This window comes from Ambystoma mexicanum, chromosome 4q (assembly GCF_040938575.1).
Source record: "Ambystoma mexicanum isolate Mex_15411 chromosome 4q, UKY_AmexF1_1, whole genome shotgun sequence".
Taxonomy (NCBI): Eukaryota; Metazoa; Chordata; class Amphibia; order Caudata; family Ambystomatidae; genus Ambystoma; species Ambystoma mexicanum.
Window position 1 is genome coordinate 633,097,839 of NC_090928.1, and position 21,688 is coordinate 633,119,526.

The window sequence follows — 21,688 nt, forward strand, 5'->3', positions numbered from 1 at the left end:
ACCACAACAGTACATGGGGGATTGGCTAAGTGGGGGAGAAGAGGATTCCACAGAGCAGACGGATCCACAGTGCAGCATGCTGAGCTACTAAAAGAGTTGATAGAGGCACTAAAAGAACCTACAGTTGTGGCCATAGTGAAATGCCAGGCCCATACAAATAACAATTTCATCTCATTAGGAAACCGGCAGCAGACGCTGCCGCAAAGCAAGCATTGTATTTAACAAAAGGAAAAACAGGTGAGTTCCTAGTGCAGAAACATGTGGAAGAGGATCGCCCTGATCGGTATAATTCAATGCCCATTTCCCAAATATTAGAATTACAAGAAGGGGCGTCAGGTAAGGAAAAGGATCTATGGGGAAAAAGAGGGTGTAGCCAGTCGTCCACTGACCTCCTTTGGCGCCAAAATAACACAGCTAAGATACTGATGCTCCACAAGTTACTAGAAATAGCATTCCAACAGCTTCACTTCCCAGCTCACAATGCAAAACAACACATTGCCGCAGAAATACAAGAAAATAGGTTTGCACCAGGGCTGCAGGAGCAAATTTCAAAATTGTTCATGGAATGTACAACATGCCAGAAATATAATTCAGGAATGACACTCAGAACACCACGAGGAACATTGCCCAAACCAAAAGGCCCCTTCAGAGAGCTGCATATTGTTTATGCCGACATGGGAGAAAGATGCAATGGGTCATGCTACATGATATTGGTGGTCTGTCCCTTTTCAAGGTAGGTGGAGGCAGGGCTGCGCACCCACCTGGATGCGAAATGCGCTGCAAAGTTCTTAGTGCGGGAAGTGTTTCTGCGCTGGGGGATTTGCGATGTAATTCGCTCGGACAACGGTACACATTTTGTTAACGATCTGTTCAAAGAAGTAACAGCAATGTTAGGGATAACACGAAAGCTGTGCACTATTTATCACCCGCAATCGAACGGCGTGGTTGAGAAAACAAATGGCCTCCTGAAAGGGAGGTTGTCGAAATTGTGTTTCACACTAAAAAACAACTGGGTGTACTGTTTATCCCTGGCCTTGTTTGAACCAAGAAATCAACCCAGCAAGGACCACCATTCGTCCCCCCATGAAATAGTGACAGGAAGACGCATGCATACTGCACACTGCACACTCCCCACTCCGCAGACATTCAGACGCCCACAGAAATGCTACAGTGCTAGGGGAAGAATTCAATGAATACTTGACAAAGCTCACAAAAGTAGCCCGCATGATTGCCAGGCAGTTAGCACCCCCGTACACACAAGAAGCAACATGTGACACAGTAACTCCAGTGACATAGTCCAATAGGCCAGCTAATGCCAGGGGAGATGGTGTATGTGAGGAGTTTTGTTCGTTGGTGGAACTCCAAGATTACATGGCTCCTATGAAGTGGTCTAATGTACATCCACTGCCGTAAAGGTGAAGGGCCTGATATATTGGATACATCTGACAGACGTACGAAAAGCTTATGAGAGTGTAACAGAGGAAACAGAAATGGGAATGGACGAAGAAGAAACACAATGGGGAAAGGTGTAGATTTAGCGGAGCACATGTGACAATTAGAAAGAAAGTTAAATAAATAAATATCCTGATGTACATGTTAATGGTAATGAAATGAAGAAATATTGTTTGTCTCTCTCTCCCTTTCTCTCCTTCTCCTTCCCTCTCTCGGTTTAAAGAATAAACATGCTAATAATTAAATAATTATAAATAGTGTAAAACAAGAAAAAGAAACGTATAAAAAGGAATTTTATGAATTGCTTAATGCACTTTTATGTCTCATTATGTAGGAGAAACCATGGCAACGGAGGGGGCCCCCGCTGCAAACAACATTAGAATAGATAGAAATGGAAATAGTAATTTTGACTTGCGTAAATACTCGAGTGTGTTTTGTTAGTGTGTGCTGTGATATTTTTTGCAATGATGTTTGGCCTAGTGATATTTTGGGCAGTAGTATTTATATCTTTTGATATAAATGAGGGGGGAGGGAATGGGACATGAATGATAAAACAAGGGTCCCACCTTATATGGGACGGCTTTAAACTAATATGGGGACATGGTGTCCACCATGATGGCACACGGCACCCAAAGGGTACAATCGATGAACAGGTAGCTCCACGTCCTATTTCCCCGTACAATGCCTCTGAAAACAACATTTATGAACTGAACAATCCAAATCCTTCTGAGTTACCTTGGTTATATGATGACGCCACCACCGCCACTGTAATACCAACATTTGAAACTTCTATAGGTTATGGATCTCCCATAAGTGTACAGGAAGAAAATGCAGAGACAGCCGAGAGGTTTATTGCCTTGTATAAAGAATGGGAAAAGGTGGGAGCGGGGTAACGCCTTTAGTGCAGCATGATGTAGAAAAAGGGAAAGTGAACCCCAGGAGCAATAGAAGAAGAAAAAGAAGGGAGGCTGGGAGGAAGAATCATGATGAATACTCTGGACTAGGTTTAGACACAATAGAAGATCACCGACACCCGCACCAGTCCAACAAGTGGTATGCAGATATGAGTTGTACTGCCAAACAAACCACCAACGAGAGCTGTTAGGTGTGCTCTCTAATACCCCACGTCTCAGGTACCCCCAAGATGCTCCTGCCACAAGAATTACCTATTGCAGATGACCAGTGTCTCCTTCATCTCACCTTATGCAGAATAAAGAACACCTTCCAGGCACACAGTTTCTTTTGAAATTCTGCAGAATGAAAGAATGTGCTATTCAAGAACTAAAGGAGTGGTGTGCTTGAAGGAACCATTCCTAGTGATTAAAGGGACATTGCATTCGGGCAACAAATGATATGATATGATAGGTTATTTATAACGCGCTTAATACCCAGAGGTTTCTAAGCACGGACCCGGCGATCGAACCTGTGTTGCTCCGTGTCGTTTTGCTTCCAAGGCGAGCACGTTGCCTCTGAGCTATCCTCCCGGGACTAATGGAAAGAGGAACAAGTTACATGCAAAGCAGAAGCACTACAAGGGTTGGCAGCGGAAAAATTGCAATGGGTCTAAAAAACGTGTGCTCCAGTATGAGCCGAACACATCACAAAGCTCACTTGGGTCACAGCCCTGGAAAAGCCCTTCAAACTGCAAAAAGAAATCACCTACGAACTGTGCTTCCTTGGCGAAGGGAAAATTAACATTGGCACAAATAAGAACTGTAACACAATGCTCATCATCCCAGATATGAAGAAAGGGACAGCTGCCTTGATGGACACTTACTGGGTTTGCGGTAATCAGGCCTATTTGTACCTCCCAGAGTCATGGAGAGGCACATGTTCTCTGGCAACGCTGCACTCCGCCCTGATGGTGGTTCCGGAGAGTCCTATTCAAGGGGGGGAAGGCGCTGCAAGCCGTTCGATAACCATAGGGGACACAACAAATGGATGAGACGCCAGTGTATGCCCTATCCGTGGACAACATGCAAAGCCCAATATCCCGAAAATGAAGGTCATCCAATTACATATCCAACGCATCCAGAGAACTTTCGGCACAAATTCTAGAGAGGTTCCGGCTGGTCAATTCCGCTGAAAAGAATTTCGCCTCCCTCATCCCAAGTCTCCAAGTTTCTTACAGATGGCTTAGTAGCACAGGTGAAACTGGGTGGCACACGGGCTTAGCGTACATGTCTGGCACTTCAGACGGGGAACAGGGTTGGGGGTTATTCACAGCATATATTATAGATGTGGTGGTCTGTGAGAGCACAGGACAAGTTTTATAGAGCAGAGAGGGTGGTTTGCTTCCTGTCTGCGCACAAAAACACAATTATAAGTGCAAGTTCAGCTTGATTTGAATTAATAGTCAGACAGCCTGACACTTGTTTCGAGCTGCAATGCTCTTCATCGGAGGCTGCAAAGTATTTATGCATACATATTTTAAAGAAAAAAGAAATATTAATGCATTCCAATTATCCACAAGAAAGAAACCCAAACGGAACACAGTGGTGGTTTTAAAACAACATATAGCAAATCATCAATTATAGTGAAAAGTATACAAAACTGAATCACAAATTAGTGCACCATGTACCCATTACATGAAAGGATATTAGGTTGGACAATCATTGTTGAAAATTTTCAAGATAATGTAGGTGCAATGGAAGTGAAAGGAAGAGAAGGAAGGAGACATAATAAGATGCCAATTTTGTTAAAATCCAAAAACTGGTCACACATGTATCTCTCCAGTTAACGTTCCAACCAATATGTAATCATAGGTTTATGAATACCTTTGAATTCCTGTGACATGTGCCAAGGCACTAAATGAAATTGAGGATTATAATTGTTACCATATTAACCATGAATTTACCAAAAATGTGTTATATGTTCAAGTGACTGTAGGTCTCTTACCAACATAGCTGTTCAAATACTGCAGTGAATTCTTTTAATATCGGGGCTCCGCTGTAAGTGGAAAAGTCAACTGTTAAAATCAGACCAATTAATATATATGAGATCCGTACATTTTCATAATAAATTGTATGTTTGTTAGAATTAACATACCTATATAAACACGATTGCGAAGTTATTCTGTGGATCTCTGATCCAATTCCGCATCATTAATAGTGGATTATTCATGTCATCCGAGCAATGGAAGGGGTCGGGGCGGGGGCATAATGGAACCCATCTCGATTTACAGAAATGAATGCCTAGCGCCATTAGTTATTACCATACCTACTGTCCTCAGACACACCATGCATGTACTACAAATATTGGAAGAACTTCAAGTTAAACCAGGATTGTTGTTGGTAACACTTGATGTGAAAGCTCTGTACACCTCGATTGACAATGACAAAGCAATAGCAAGTGTAGACTACATCTTTTGGGAATAATCTGCATAATTTTTTGAACATGTTGAAATGGTCAAAGATTTGTTGTCTTGTGCACTATCTAACAATACTTTTTTGTTCAATAATTTGTACTACTAGCAGCGCATTGGTATAGCCATGGGGGTAAGTTATGCTCCAGCACTAGCACATATTTTTATGCACCATTATGAGCAGCAATTTGCATTTATTAACAATACTTATGTTCAATACATCCATGTATGGAAACGATACATAGATGATGTGATTATGGTTTGGACAGGTACAGTGGATTGCCTTAATGAATTTGTCATATTCCTGAACAATAACGACTGGGGTATACAATTCACACATGAATATAGTAGCTCTAGTATCAACTTTCTAGATCTTATGATTAGTTTGTCAGATAACAAATTTGAAACTAAAACGTTACAAAAGACAACTTCAGTTAACACAGTTTTGCATGCCTCCAGTTGCCATAAAAAGGCGGTTATTTTGAACATACCCAAATGGGAATTTATCAGAGCCAGAAGAAATTGTTCGAATGATCAAGACTTTAGATGAATGTCAACTAATAAGCCAGAGATTTTTGACAAGAGGCTATGATACCTGTAATTTGAACAAAGCAGAACACACTGTCAAAAGTATGAAGAGAGTGGATCTGCTCACTCCTAAAATAAGAGCAAATACATCACACAGTAACAAACTTAAATTTATCACACGGTTCAACGCAGATAGTTCTAATCTATACAGCATTGTAAAAAGACACTGGCATCTGCTTCAGTTAGATCATGACATTATGCCATGGTTGGACCCTTTGCCTAGCTTTATTTATAATAAAGCAGGCAACCTTAAAAATATATTGTCTCCTTCATTCATGTCCAACCCTCAACCAACTAGAACTTGGCTTAGTCAAGTAACCAACCACGGTTTCCACAAGTGTGGAAGCTGTTCCATGCACGCTTATGCACTAGAAACCTCCCAAATTGATTGTGGTAAACTCGGAACTCCACCCTTTCCAATCAGGACTCAAAATACCCACTTGCGATACATTGGCAAAAAACACATCAATTAGATAATAAGACATGCATTAGATTTGCAGGCATGGCGAAAGCTTCTTTACCCCAACGTGGAGGTAACCTTGCTCTCAAACTCAGACAAATGGAAACCCGTCTTATCTGCCAATATCGCACTGTGGCTCACGGACTCAACACCAACCATGAACTATCTGTGTTCCTTTGGACTGATGCACAATAAATGCATCACATTCGCGTGGGTATCAACGCATTTTATATATGTATGCTTCAGAGTAATTGTGTCATTCATCCAAGACTGGTCAGTCATGATGTCTCTCTGGGTTATCAGTGTCACAATTCATCATAATGGTCAACAATGCCTTTAATTATATTAATTGCACGGATGGGGACATTTGAGAAGGATCAATAATGTTTCACTAGCATATATACCTTTTAGACTAATTGCGTTTCTCAACCTATAAGTCAAAATAACTTTTCTATATTAAAAATGGACTCATAATCTTATTTCCCCAATGGTATCTTTTTATTTTGATAAACATGGTTAGCAAGCACGTCTATTAATTCTTCACCGCTTGCGCTTATAGCTTTGAATATTAGCAACCTATGAGTTAGTTTTGCTGGCGTTGATACTTGAAATAGTTACATTTACATACGGCCCACACACATTTATTTTTTTAGCAATTGTATAAAGGTAACGTAATCTTAATTGTACGGATTGGCCCCCTGTTGAATTAATATGGTGCTAGACTCCTTGCCTACACACCTAATATGGCTGCTATCTCAGGATGCGCGTGCACCACGTGTGGCTGGGTCTGCGGTGCACACTAAATGTAAATAGGAGGAAATCCCTACTGCGCGAGGCTCCAGTACTCTCACTCAGGCAGAGACACCGGTAAGTAAAGGTCTTTCGCGCTAGACCCTGCGGACTCTGGTTATGCTTGGGGGCAGCGCACGTGACCTTCTCGCCGCTGCAAGAATTAATTACACTTGCTAATTAGCGGCTGCCTTTTGTTTCTTTCCTTTTCTTTCCCCTTCCGTTGCTGGGATGACATGAATAACCCACTATTAATGATGAGGAATTGGATCAGAGATCCACAGAATAACTTTGCAATCGTGTTTATATAGGTTGGAACGTTAACTGGAGATATAAATGTGCGACAAGCTTTTGGATTTTAAATTGGTATCTTCCTATGTCTCCTTCCTTCTCTCCCTTTCACTTCCATTGCACCTTCCTTATCTTGGAAATTTTCAACAATGGTTGGTCAATCTAATATCCTTTCATATAATGGGTACATCGTGCAATGATTTGTGATTCGGTTTTGTATACTTTTCACTTATAATTCATGATTTGCTATATGTTGTTTTAAAACCACCACTGTGCCCTGTTTGGGTTTCTTTCTTGTGGATAATTGGAATTAATTCATATTTCTGTTTTCTTTAAAATATGTATGCATAAATACTTTGCAGCCTCCGATGAAGAGCATTGCAGCTCGAAACACGCGTCAGGCTGTCTGAATATTAATTAAAATCAAGATGAACTTGCACTTATAATTGTGTTTTTGTGCGCAGAGAGGAAGCAAACCACACTCTCTTCTCTATAAAACCTGTCCTCTCACAGACCCCCACATCTATAATATATGCTGTGAATAACCCCCAACCCTGTTCCCCGTTTGAAGTGCTAGACATGTGCGCTAAGCCCGTGTGCCACCCAGTTTCACCTGTGCTACTAAGCCATCTATAAGAACGATAAATTAGCCTCAGGTCCAGGAGATTGATTGTTCATATTGAAATAAGATGGCCCTCTCCCATCCCAGATCACCCCCACGTGAAGTTATAAAATATATATATATATATATATATATATATATATATATATATATATATATATATATATATATATATATATATATATATATATATATATATTCGAACCTGTCATTACTAATCCAGGATTAGTGCTGCTGCACAATATTCAAAAGCAATGGGCGATATCCATATGAACTTTATGATTTCCTAAAAATATGCAAGTTTATAAGTAGACAATTACGTGTTGCAATATGTACGGGTTTTTGAGGTAATGGGTGGCGACCATATTAATTGAGTGTCTTTTGAAGTGTTTGTTTATTCTTTGAGCATTATGTTACACAAGTCAGATTATAAGCAGAATGTTGCAGACTGTTTCCTATGCTAATACACAGGCTAACCTGTTTCTACCTCATTTTTGAATGCTAGCTTTTCTTATGTGTCTCGCACCAAGATGTAAAACCTTAGCCCTGTTGTAAGCTTGCATGATCTTATATATATATATATATATATATATATATATATATATATGACTACAGCTACCAGAAGTCCTTGCAGCAGAATCATCACTAAGTGTTAACACCTGCACTTGCTGTGAGCTGCAAGTTAAGACAGCCTCCCTGATGACGTGTATTGGCACAGAAACCGGTCGGAGGAGAACACCTGTAGCTGAGAAGGTTTACTGTGCAGGGAACTGGAGTGCGCCCCTCTCCTCTTTTTCAACACATTTGCAAGTTTTCTGAAGGGTGGAATCTTCAGAAATCTTATAGGGTGCTGCACCGGGGTAATATATGCCCAACTTTGGAGTGCCTCACTGTAGGCTACTCCCCCCCCCCCTTTCCCCATTTATGGGATTGGGTGTGAGTTTGTTCCTTGCAAACCTGATGACTACAGCTACCAGAAGTCCTTGCAGCAGAATCATCACTAAGTGTTAACACCTGCACTTGCTGTGAGCTGCAAGTTAAGACAGCCTCCCTGATGACGTGTATTGGCACAGAAACCGGTCGGAGGAGAATACCTGTAGCTAAGAAGGTTTACTGTGCAGGGAACTGGAGTGCGCCCCTCTCCTCTTTTTATATATATATATATATATATCTGTTTCCATAGGAAGAGCACTTTTTGGGCGGCTTATAACTCTGCTCCCCCTAGACGAATACTCACCAAACTTTGCCATAAGAAAGTATATGGGCCACTCTGAATTTTTTTGTAAAGCTTGGTGAGAATTCGTACAGTGGGAACGGAGTTATAGGGGGGGTCCGAAAACGTCTTTTTTTCCCATAGACTGAATGGGGGAAAAACTTTGCGCACGGCTACAGGTGAAACCGCTGGACGGATTTTGACAATCTGCGGCAGGTACAGGGGCTTGGTCCAGAAAGCGTGCTTATTTAAATTTTGTCACTATACGTGCAGTACGTTTATTCATAATTATGAAAAAGTAGGTCTGAAGTAATTAGTGATATCTATGTTCGCTCCGCGGTTACACTTCCCTGTTCGGTCGACGAACAAGAAACCGATTGGCTAAGGGGCTGCCGTCATGACTGCGTACACGCGACGTCTCTGCCCATTGGCTGCTGCGAGACGTGTTCTGCGTTAGATGGTTTGGATGCGCCCAACATCTTGGATCCGCGGAAAGCGGAGCAACAACCAGCGTACACATGCTTTTTTCATTAACCTATTTTGCTGTGTCACAGAGCATTGGGAAAGGTTCAGACAGTAAGTAAATATGGGGGGTAATAACGATAGCACTTCAGTCCATGCAGTGGGTAGGACATTTGTAACACTTCAGTCCATGTAGCGGACAGGAAAATGTTTAACTCGTGAAAGCACAGGGGTGTAGGTAGGCAACATTGAAATTGACCACATGCCGTGAACGTATTTATTTTTCCCAATGGCTATTTTTATATTCATTAGCATGCCGCCATGGGTGGCACATTCTACGGTGGTAGTGGCCAGGGGCTACAGTCTTTAACATATGGGTAAATAATGCACTTGCTCTGGGGGTCAGTCGTCGTGATGTAATGTGTATGGACATCTTGTACGCACAGTACTCTTATATGTACACACAGTACACAGTACTCTATGGCCTCCTTTTACGAACAGAAAAGGAGGGGTCCAATAAGGGCAGTATTTGAGCCTGTGCACTGCATGGGTGAATTGTTACATTTGTAAGGGCACGTGTGGTGTTAGGGTACATTGAAATTGTCTACATGCTGTGAATACATTACTGTTTCCAATGGCTATTATTATATTCATTAGTACGCTCCCATGGTTGGCACATGCTACAGTGGTTGTGGCCAGGGCCTAGAGTCTTGGATGCATGGCTGACGGCCGAATGCCTTACTTCCAAGACTCTAGGCCCTGGCCACAACCACCGCCGCATGTGGCACCCATGCATACACCCCTTGTGTTGCATTTTCATTGGGAAGTTGTGGGGAGTGCGTGTAGGCCATGCACCCAAAAACAAAGAGGTAGTTGTGGGGAGATGCTGCAATCTTGGGTGCAGGGCCGAAGGCCATGTACCCAATAATACACTCATACCTACTTTATGACGTATGTTCTGTGGCCTCCTTGTATGCACAGAAAATGAGGGGTCCAATAAGGCCAGTATTTCAGCCCGTGCAGTGCAGGGGGGAGTTGTTAGATTTGTAAGGACACGTACATTACTGTTTCCAATGGCTATTATATCCAATGGCTATTATATTCATAAGTATGCTCCCATGGTTGGCAGATGCTACGGTGGTTGTGGCCAGGGCCTAGAGTCTTGGATGCATGGCCGAAGGCCGAAGGCCTTACTTCCAAGACTCTAGGCCCTGGCCACAACCACCACCGCATGTGGCACCCATGCATACACCCCTTGTGTTGCATTTTCATTGGCAAGTGGTGGGGAGTGCGTGCAGAGTTGGGTGTATGGCCAAAGGCCATGCACCCAAGAACAAAGAGGTAGTTGTGGGGAGATCCTGCACTCTTGGGTGCAGGGCCGAAGGCCATGTACCCAATAATACACTTATACCTACTTTATGATGTATGTTCTGTGGCCTCCTTGTACACAGAAAATGAGGGGTCCAATAAGGCCACTGCACGGGGAAGTTGTTAGATTTGTAAGGACACGTGTGGTGTTAAGGAACATTGAAATTGACAACATGCCCTGAATGCATTGTTTTTTTGTAATGGTTATCATTATAATCATTAGTACGCCGCCATGGGTGGCACATGCTACAGTGGTTGTGGCCAGGGCCTAGAGTCTTGCATGCATGGCCGTTGGCCTTACTCACAAGACTGTAGGCCCTGGCCACAACCACCACCACATGTGCCACCCATGCACACACCCGTAGTGTTGCCTTTTGATTGGCAAGTTGTGGTGAGTGCGTGCAGTCTTGCACTTACATAGTGGTAAGTACTGGAGTTGGAAGCCACTGCACACCCATCCCATGTAAGATCTACAGACACACAACTTGGAGGGAAGCCTCTGGGCAGAGGTACTTGACGATACCACACATATAGAATAACCCCCAGTACCACACATCACCGAGGTAGTTGTGGGGAGACCCTGCAGTCTTGGGTGCATGGCTACACTTGGATACCTATAGGCATATTCTATCTGTGAATTTGTTTCCAACGATCTGTCATTATCATTTATTTGTGTCATTCTTCCATCCTGTTGGGTAGTTGGATACCTGTAGGCGTATTCTAGCTGTGCATTTGTTCCTACAGATTTGTGATTCTCATTAATTTGTGTCGTTGACCTATCCTGTTTCCTTTATTTTTCCCATTAATGTTTTCTTTGTTGCCTTTCTGCCGATTTTTAACAACAGTTACATACGTTTAGGCGTATTCTGCCTGTGCATTTGTTTCCAATGATCTGTGATAATCAGTTGTTTGTGTCATTTTTCCATCCTGTTGGGCAGTTGGATACCTGTGGGCGTATTCTAACTGTTTGTAGTCTTTCACATACTTTGTTGACAATTTTGAAGTACACCTTATTACGTACATTTTGGCTTCAAGAACATTAAATATGCATTTGTTAGGTTAGCTGGCAATCTCTGCTTTAGAGTAATGGTGCCATCATTACATTCAAAGCATCCAGAACTCTTTTTAATGTATGCAGTGTAGTGACCTGCATTGGTTGTAGCTCCTGCATGGTAGATTATTCCTACTGTTGTAAAGGCTTTCTATCCAAGTGACACTTGACCGTGTGTAAATCCAGCTAGTTTGCAGTTGTTTTTGGTGCCATCTGCATTATAACGTAGAAGCATAACTATTATGTAGGCACTATGTTATTGTATCAGTAAGGTAGAGCGATTGTCTGAATTGCAAATACTAATCTGCCATGGTTTGCATTTTGTACAAGTTGCTGAAATGGAAGGCTCTCACAATTTGGTATGGTAATATACACAAACCGCTCATTTGGAATTTCTTCCTGTATCACTTTGTTACAGAGAGTGCATGTATTTTCCAAATGTACAAAATTTGGAAGATTTCATTTACAGGTATGCTTTTGTTTTCCAATACTAATAGTATGTACATTAGAAATTGTTGTGGATCTTCTTGTGAGTTCATAGGGAATCTCACTATTCCAGCACAGTCGTCCAATTGTTACCTTACTCCATAAACACTGTATGTGTTGTCTGGATTGCTTGTTGCCTTTCTATGCAGCACTAACATTTGCAAACACAATTGGTCTGTGCTGTGTAGGTAAATATTGTTAACAATTGGTAGCAATTGAAATAGAATATAATACATATTCATTGCTACATTTGCATAGCAAATTACCCCACTTTCATTTGTAAATTTGAATGGGCCAGCAAGTTCTGTATCTGAGTGCATTTTTCGTTTTTCGGTTGCTTCTTTTCCGATGTGCCTGGTTTATATTCCCTAATAGGTTATTCTATGTTTGCAGCAATTGATGAAACTTTAGCTTCTTTTCTTCTTTTTTGCGGAATTTCCTGTTGCATTTTGTTGTAATTCTGTTTCATTTACTTTTCTTTTACCACGTTTCACTTTATCTGGAACAGGGTATTGTTTCAGATGAGGGGTGTACAGTGAACGCAATCTATTGTATTCGAGCATGCAAGGAATATCAGCTTTGAGTTTACTTGAATCAAAGTTTATTAGCATTAGACCGTCAAGTGTACGTAAGCGTGATAATGCTACATAGCTCATGCCTTCCTTAAACACTGTCTTTCTTATATCTATCATTGCTTTCTCTAGGGTAAGACCTTGGGATTTATGAATGGTAACTGCATATGCAAGAGTTAGAGAAAATTGCTCTCTACGTACATACATGTCTTTGAAGAGAAGGGATCGAGCCATTGAGCGCCCTATCCTTTTTACTTCTGAAACTTTATCAAATCGAATATTGACAAACTGAATGCTGCTATCCCGTGGGTACGATTGAAAGGCAACAACTGTGCCCAGTGCTCCATTAACTAGCCCTTGCTCTACGTCAAGGTTACGTTTAAGCATTACTCTACAATTTAATGATAATTTCAATACTTTTTCCAACCCAGGCGATTGAATTTTCTAAACTATGTAGTCTTGTTGTCGCTTGCTCACACATGGGTACTGTCAAACCATGTACGTCTAGTTTGTCTGTGGTGCTAATTTCTATTATTGCTTGCATTTCTTTCTTTAACATTGTTTCATTGAATTTGAAACAGCTTGCAAGAGTTGGCATTAAGGCCATACAATTGACATTTTTGTGCACTATTTGTTCCATAACATCAGTTGCACATGCATTATCGCCATAAAGTGCATGTATATGCCACTTTTTCAATATAGCTTGTGCTTCTTGCGATAATACCCCAACTCTAATACTTTTCAAAATGTTGGCATAAGTGAGATCTGCAGATTGCTGTATGTTCTCAGTTAATTCATTGGAAATGTTGCCAAAGGTTAACATTACCTATGCTACGAACAGTTTTCCGGCAGAGTTTGTGGCCTAAGGTTTTAAAAATCGGTTCACCTTTTACTGGTGTCAATTGTAGAAGATCTCCGAAAACGATAAAATGTTTCCCTGCAAAGAATTCTTCGTTATTACTTTTAAGTACTTCTTGCAATCTGAGATGAATCAAAGCCAACATTAGATTGGAGACCATGCTCACTTCATCTTTTAGTAGCATTTTCATTTGTTTCAATACTCTACGTAATTCCATTGCAGCTTCTGCAGAAAGTTTGTAGTAGTCTAATTTATTTTGATGCTCTACTGGAAGCAGTAGTAATCGGTGTAAAGTCACACCGCCTATGTTGTAGGCAGCTAAACCTGTGGGGGCTTTTAAAACAGCTGACAGTTTGTTGTTTGTCAATTGTTGAAGGAACTTGCTGATAATTTTGATTAAGAATGTTTTCCCTGATCCAGCTTCACCACTGACGTACAGCAGTATAGGTTTGTAATTTTGACAGGTACATTCTTTATTTTCATGTTGTACGCCATGCACAATTTGTTTTGTTACCTCTTCAAAAATGGTGCGCTGATCGTTAAGTTTTCCTTGTTGTACAGTTAAGTCCTCTGTATCTTCTTTTTTTTTTAATACTGATTCATGGTGTTTTCTACTTCTGCCATAGCAACTTCAGCCTCATTTGCTATTAGTGGTTGTCCTAATGGTTCTTGACTTCCTGTTACAGAAGGTTGACTACTGTCGGAAGAGTCTTTATCTAGTTGGGCCTCAATTTCTTCTTCCTGTTGCTGCTCATTGTGTAACATTGTTTTGTACTGCGTAAAGTTACCATCAGTGATGGTGCTTTCATTTGCTTTGAAAGCATCTTCATAGCACTCATAATTATCCAGTATGTCTTCCTCTTTTCTCCATGGTTTGAAAAGTTGTAACAGAGACATGTAATATAGTTCTTTCTGTTGAGGAGTTTTTAATGACAATTTCACATGATTAATTAAGCTTCATTTGCTACGTTTCACTAAGCTCCCTTCACAATCGGTCACTCTATGTCAATGTTTGCTTCCATCGGGCTTTACATTATTTTTGTATGCAAAGTTTTGAGCTATGTGGTATAGACACATGCTTTCCAGAGTGGTACTCCTGTTCGGATAGTATGTGTCCAGTAAATTGTTTTTTAAAATGTCTTGGCTGTTAGGATCATTTCTGTCAATTGTTTCTATGTCCTCATATGATTTTAGCACTCTTTTTCCAGATTTTGCAGGACCCAGACTGAGCCATACTATGTTGTCTGATTTTCCATACAAAGCAGTGCCGGTTAAATGATCTGCTGCTTCATAGTCCCCACATTCTCTGCGAGAGCATTTTTATGCCTAGGCTGTACAGTTTCTGTGATAATGTTTTGTCTGATGCTAGGTCATCCCAGAGGTCTTGAAGCTCTGTTTTTTTCTGCTTTTGTTAAGTGGTCTGTAACATATCGTGCAACAGCAGTTGAATTTTCTTTAATGTATGTTTGCATTCCATAATAGGGCAATGATTGCATTGTAATCATTGATATATTTTGATTATTCCCTTCTTTTTATGTAATACGTGTTTTTAGGTGATTTACCTTTAACACTATGTCGAACTGAAGACATGAAATTGTTTACTTCACCTGTTTATGTAACTGGTCTAGGGAAACCAAAGCGGCATTTGGTGTAGTATTTATCTTTGTTTTTGTATTTACGGCAACAATATTTGCCACATTTGTGTCTTTGAAATTGTAAAATCTGCCCATGCAGCTCACTTTGTGTCTGTTGTGAAGGGATTTCACATGTGACATATTTTTGGATAAACTGCAAAACAGTGCTATCACTGTCGTGGCCAAATTTCGGAGCACCTTTGATCCATAACAGCATGTGAATATGTGATGCTCCTCTCGCTTGATATTCTTTTCTCCAAAGAAGTGTTGCATTTCTCCAAGGGGAGGAACAGTTTTATTGCAAATAAAGTGTAGCATTGCAATGAAACGATGATGGAAATATCTTGAGACATTAGCTGGATCTAGAGAGCAAAGTTCTCCAGGTGTTAATATATCTGTTGTTTTTGTTGCTTTTTGCTATGCATAGGAACTCATGCAAATCTTCCCATGCATATTCTGCACAACTTAGCGTAACAAACCAAGTTGGTGGTCCAAGGATTCTGATCATGCAACGCACGTCTCTGTGCCGTCTGAACCAGTATTCCTTTGTACCACGCATGTTTGCAAACAAATTTGTTATACTCGACTGTAAAACCTCATCTTTTTCTTGTACTTTTGTATTAACTGCGTAGCTGACATATTTTGAAAGTGCATTCCAGATTTAAGAATGTGTGCAACTCCATAACATAGTGTGGCTAATTCACTTTCATAGAGTAGGTGGAATATGTATTCCACATTTTGCCTAAATCTGGGATCTTGTGAATACATTCGTAATGAGCGGTATTCTGATGCCCCAATCTGAGTGGGTCTATCATCATATCTCCCACCTTTGCCAGTTGGAAATAGCAGTGGAAAAGCACGTGCCTCTATACTTTTTTCCCAAATACTCATTGGTGACCCTTTGGTTTGTATCATTTGGTAAGTTTCTAGTGCATCATCTATGCTTTCATTGGAATGCAATGGATGAATTGTGTAATGGACCAAAAGAGTGTATACTGTAGCTGGATCCAAACGTTCGAATTGCCCAGTTTCTGATGGCTCTTGAATTATTTCAGTTGTTTGCCTTAAGCTTTCATCAATATTTATTTCCTTGTAGTACTCAGTTATCTTTTAGATATTGCAATGCTTGTGTTACTTTGTGTAAGTCTACTAATTTTTGCCACAATGTTTATCCTTTGTTGGTACTCCATTTACCAAGACTATTAAAGAATGGTCTATTGAACGTTCCACTCCTAGAGTGTGCACATTTTCCGTTAGATCTAATGGCAAGTGAACTACTTTACCACAAATTCCTTTCACCAATTCAGAGGAAGGTAAATTTGCTGTTTTTGGATGAAGGCGTATAATTGTTTGAAATGGGTGAACTGTTTGAATTATTATGCTCTCATACAAATTGAGCTGCTGCAGGATTTTTGGTAATGGCAACAATTCCAAATTATTTGTAATTGCACGTGAAGGAGTGTGGTTGTTGCCTAATTTTGCAGTACAGTAACTGCAACATACTAGGCATTCAGTTATTTCATATTTGCTTTCAGCTAAAAGATACAAAGCTAATTCAAACCATTTAGAGTCTTCATTGTCTTCTATTTTGTATGCTATGTCCACATTTTTTGTGTTCCTTTTGTAAAACGTTCTGCGGCAACATACACACACACATGGTTTGGTACTTCAGCCGATGACCTTTTAAATTTTAGTATTTCTTTTCTATATGTGTGTAATAGAAGGTTGCTATGTGCAGAATTGTCGCTACTATGCTCTAAAACTGTTGCATTTTCTACGTGGCTTTCAATTCCAAAATACTTTTTCTGAATACGGTCCATTTCTTCTTGTAAGTATTTGGGTGTACCATGCAGAAGAGTGGTATTTAAATTGCCTAATTCTGAAGCAGGAATTTTTGCACAGTATATTTTGTACACTAAATGTCTTACTTTGGAATGATGTACTGCTATTCTTTTGATGTCATGGAAGGTACTTTTGCAAATAGGGCCAGAAATGCAGGCTAATGAATGTCCTTTTAGTCCTGTGACTTTCCGCACTACACAAATATCCATATTTTGCAGCACTTTCATTTTACTTTTCTCTTTACTTTTACATATTGATTGAGGAACTGGCGTAAAGATTTGAAAGCTTTGTTTGGAATGGCACACATTGATGTGCACGGCCACTTGTATACTGGACGGTGTGGTTCTGCTGAATCAAGAGGTAATTCTGAGTTTTCAGAAGACAGTTTTGTAAGCAGTGTTTCTTGTTCCATGATAGTAGTATTGATTTTCTCATACCCTCGTCCACTGCTATAGATGGCAATTGTGTTTGTTTGATTTTGTTTGTATGCTTCTTCATTAAAGTATGGCTCTGTGCTTGTTGTGTGACTCCATTCACCACCACAAACATGCACAAAATTATTTTTGTTCACATTCCGTTTATTGCTGAGTTTCATTTGTAGTTTGGTACTTAGTTTTGTTAATGCTTTCATCCTTTTCAACACTAATATGAACAACTTCCTTTTGAGAAGGATGGCACTGTACACGAGTGGTTGTAGAATGAAGTTTCTACGGTACGTTTTAAGGGACAAGGGTGATTTTGGTCCTCTTCTTAGTAGATTCTGAAGTACTCTGACGAAACATTTTTGCTAACATACTTTTTTACTATGGGTTATTCTTTCACTCTCAGGAATATTAGGAACATTGTTAGCTGTACTGGCAGCTGTTTTTTTGACAACATTTCTGTGTTTTTTGACACTTTTAGATGGAGGAGGTACAGTTTCGATAGTTGAGACTTCTTTTATTATGTTACCCACTGCATTAGGTGGTTTGTACCAAGATTCTCCACTAACTATACAACAGGTGGATGCTTACATTGGGCACCTTTATTTTTATTTGCTCTAATTCCGCGTTCCTTTCTACGGAGCTGCTTTTTGGTAGGCATTCTTTGGTGTCTGTTGAGAAAAAAAGTATACTTTGGTCTGTTCTCCAATGGCTGTGTGCTGTGTGCATGTGTGCATAAGTGTGATGGGGAAGCTCTTTGGCATGTTGTGTCAACGCACAGTGACCTCTAACTATCATTTGGTAACGCTACTTTACTGTTTGTGTACTAGTACAATGTGCTTTAGATGAGAGTACAAAGTGCCCTACTTGTGACGAGAACCATTATTAATAACCAAAATGCCAAAAACTTGCTACCACAACTTACTTTCACAATCTAACCTTCTAAGGATTCCCTATGTTCTTTCAGTACCAAACACGCAGGGATTTGTCAGCCATTCCACCTGTTATTCTTTGTTCAAAAAATGGATAGAATGGTTTACAAATGAATGCTTGCTTTGGTGCCCAAAGTAAACAAATAACCCACACAGCCTCTCTAAGGAGTAGTTACAATATGAAGGTTGTACTGTACTTACTTTTTTGTGCAAGATGACCAGGTTTCTTCGGATATGTCTGCAGTGTAGATGCTGTTGATTCTCAGGACAGTAGTCTTCACTGTGAATTAAAAAAACGATATCAATTACTTTGTGTGTTTGCAGCGGTCATGATACTGCAGACTTTACTTGTACTTCTTTCGACAGAGGATTAAACTTTCATATTTGAACCCAGTTGACGTGCACATTTCACTTCTCTCTATGCAGTCTTTCCATACTACTTTCAATATGGTACTTGAAAGTCCTTCAAAATAACTACATTTTTGAAGGGTTTGGAAATGCCTTGTTCTTTACAAAATGTAGTATGCATAGGAGAGACGTTTGTAAGCGATAGGCAAAGTACTAGTTGGGCAAACATTTTCTACTTGTTAATGAAAAGCGCGATGTCCAAAAATCGGGAGACCCTCCGAAGGACATGTGAGCACCACAATCGGGAACGATTACTATTCTCATACGATCACATTGCAAGAAGCATTACTGTAGGCAGTGCAGAGTACAGAACTCCAACATTTTCGCATACAAAATTGAGGTCTGCCCTAAATTCTACTTCTGAACTCACACGCTTTTGGCGGGTGTTACCTGTCTTGTAAAGGGCACACTCACCCGCCAAGCCTCCTGCACGGCCATTCTATGCAATGGACGTATCACCCGCCAAAAACAAAATCGGCTGATTTTACCCGCCTTTAAGACAAAAATGGTTGAGAGCTATGCCTAAATAGGCATGCTTGCAACGTATGTACAGGTTATGCAGAGGACAGTAAGCGGTTGTGCGATTTGTTAATGACAAATCGGAATTGTTGCACTTTAAAAAGGGGAGCGTTGTTATGTGTTCCCTATGGAAATGTACTGCTATTATGTCTATTTTACATCATGATGGTTCCACATGTACTCTGATTAAAATGTACATATGTGTACTCTATACGGATGTATGTGCACATGCATGGAGCTGTACGTAGAAATTTGCAATCCTTCCACAGTTGCTTGTGAAGAGGTGCTTTGCAGTGGTATGCGATTTTTATTAAGAAACATAGACAGTAATTTTGAAGTGCGCAATGTTGATGACGGAGTTAAAATTAGCAATGTTCAATGTGATTGGTGGATGATTGGGCACCCACTTAGTTGTGTCCAGTGAGGGACTCGCTTTGGTACCGCTGCAGAAAGGGTGGAAGGACTGGGTAAGAGGTACGTGCCGCACGTAGGCAACGCTTGTCCGCTGGTAGGGCGTGTCACATACGGGTTTCTACAGCAAATCCTGCATGGCAAGACTGTAGGCATCAGCCAATCGGATGTTCACATTAGTCTTTTGTGTCGAAAGACGGTGCGCACACTGAAAATGGCAGAGGAGCAGAGGGTCAGGGTTTTGCTGTTTGGAGACATTTTTGTGCAAGGCTTACAACACTATGCCGAGAGTAGGCATGTGGCACACCATTTCGATGTGCGAGGAGTGGAAGTGGTGTGGAGTGCTGACACTGATGGCAATTCTGCAAGTTTGCAGAAACATGCGTCGAATGACCACTCCTCATGTGGTAATTTTGCACTACGGTGCTTGCCACTTGGGATAATTCCTGACTTCACGTACTTTGTTGGCAGATTTGGCACAGTGGTTGAAGCACTCATGACCATCTTCTCAACATCAAAATTTATTTTTTCTGCTTTACTCCAGATAGTGCAATAGAACAATACTTCTGTTTTCTGTCCAGATCAAAGCATCGGGAGGTGCATCATCAATCGCAGCATTCGTGCATTCATGCTACGAGTTATGTTTTTTTGTAGCCACAATAACATTGCTCCAAGCAATGTACATTACTTTGAAGGAGAAGGTGTTGCGCTATCCTCTTTGGGAAATGCAGTGTTTTTTTGGAACCTAAGACTTGCTTTAGAGAAGGTTCTGTAATGTTTGCACGAGTAAAGCAAGAACAAAAAATACATAAAATACCACATGTCTGTACGATATGTGGCCAAAAATAAAAAAGGCTCTTTTCAGAGCCTACCTTAAAGGGGGGGAAAAAGGGGAATAGTAGTTTAATGTACCGTCGTCACGCTCTGATCCTGTACATGTCCGCGAACATGGCGGTAGTTAGCAGCCAGCACATATCACCACCAGGGATTGAAGGGTGGAGCCGCATGTAAATGAGAATGAGCTGAGCTAGGGATTGGTCCATAAAGTTCAGTAGGTGTGTTCTGACGGACTTCCTTTAGTAAGACCGTCTTCTCCCTCACAGGACACCACACAGCCATGGCTTTCCATGCTCGAAAACAGATTATCTGGATTGTGGGAGACTCATGGATAAATTGGTTGAAGGTGCATGCAGAAAGCTGCAGTTTGTCTACAAATCTCGGATTTCCACATGCAGAAGTGCACTGGCATGGCGTGCGTGGCATGAGCTGGGTGGACTTGTTACCTCTTTGTGTTACTTTACAGACAGAGCATCCTCCAGATATACTCATCATTCATTGTGGATGAAACAGTTTAGGCCATGTATCTGGCATTTCTGTACAATTTACCTTGACGGAAGGACTCGCGAAGATCATGGACATGTTTCCAAATTGTCAAATACTTTTTTCCCGTATTGCCCAAAGACAAAAATGGGTGCGTTCTTCAGCATTTGGTCCACAAATGGAGAAAGCGAGACGCAATGTGAATAAGGCTGTGTTTGCCTTTTTTAAAAGATGTTGGCATGTCCTCTTTCCACAATGAAAACATTTTGTTTCGTAGCACTTTCATTTTCTGCAGAGATGGAGTCCACATCATATGCTGGTAATCGGATGTTTCTTCACAATTTACAAAATGCATTGGGCCCTCTTTTGCAATCACACTAACCTATCTGACAATCCGTTTTCCCCAATCCACTGTTTTTCACCCACACAACACACCACCAAAAGGCTCTTTTCAGAGCCGCCACTTACTCCCAATGTACACTTTATTGCATTTGCGCCGCTTGCACCCTCCCTTTCTCCCCTCTACGACTGTCTGCGAACTTTTGCTGAACTCCGCAGGGGTCTACGGCCTTCACTTCATAGTTCTATTGTTACACTGAGAAAGGCGGCTCTGAAAAGAGCCT

The 21,688-nt window shown here is 40.8% G+C and overlaps 1 protein-coding gene across 2 annotated transcripts in view; it reads left to right on the forward strand.

Moving 5' to 3' along the window:
• Window positions 1-21,688, forward strand: part of VPS54 (VPS54 subunit of GARP complex) — a 2,536,401-nt gene that overhangs the window by 533,916 nt on the left and 1,980,797 nt on the right. The gene's annotated exons all lie outside the window — the stretch shown is intronic.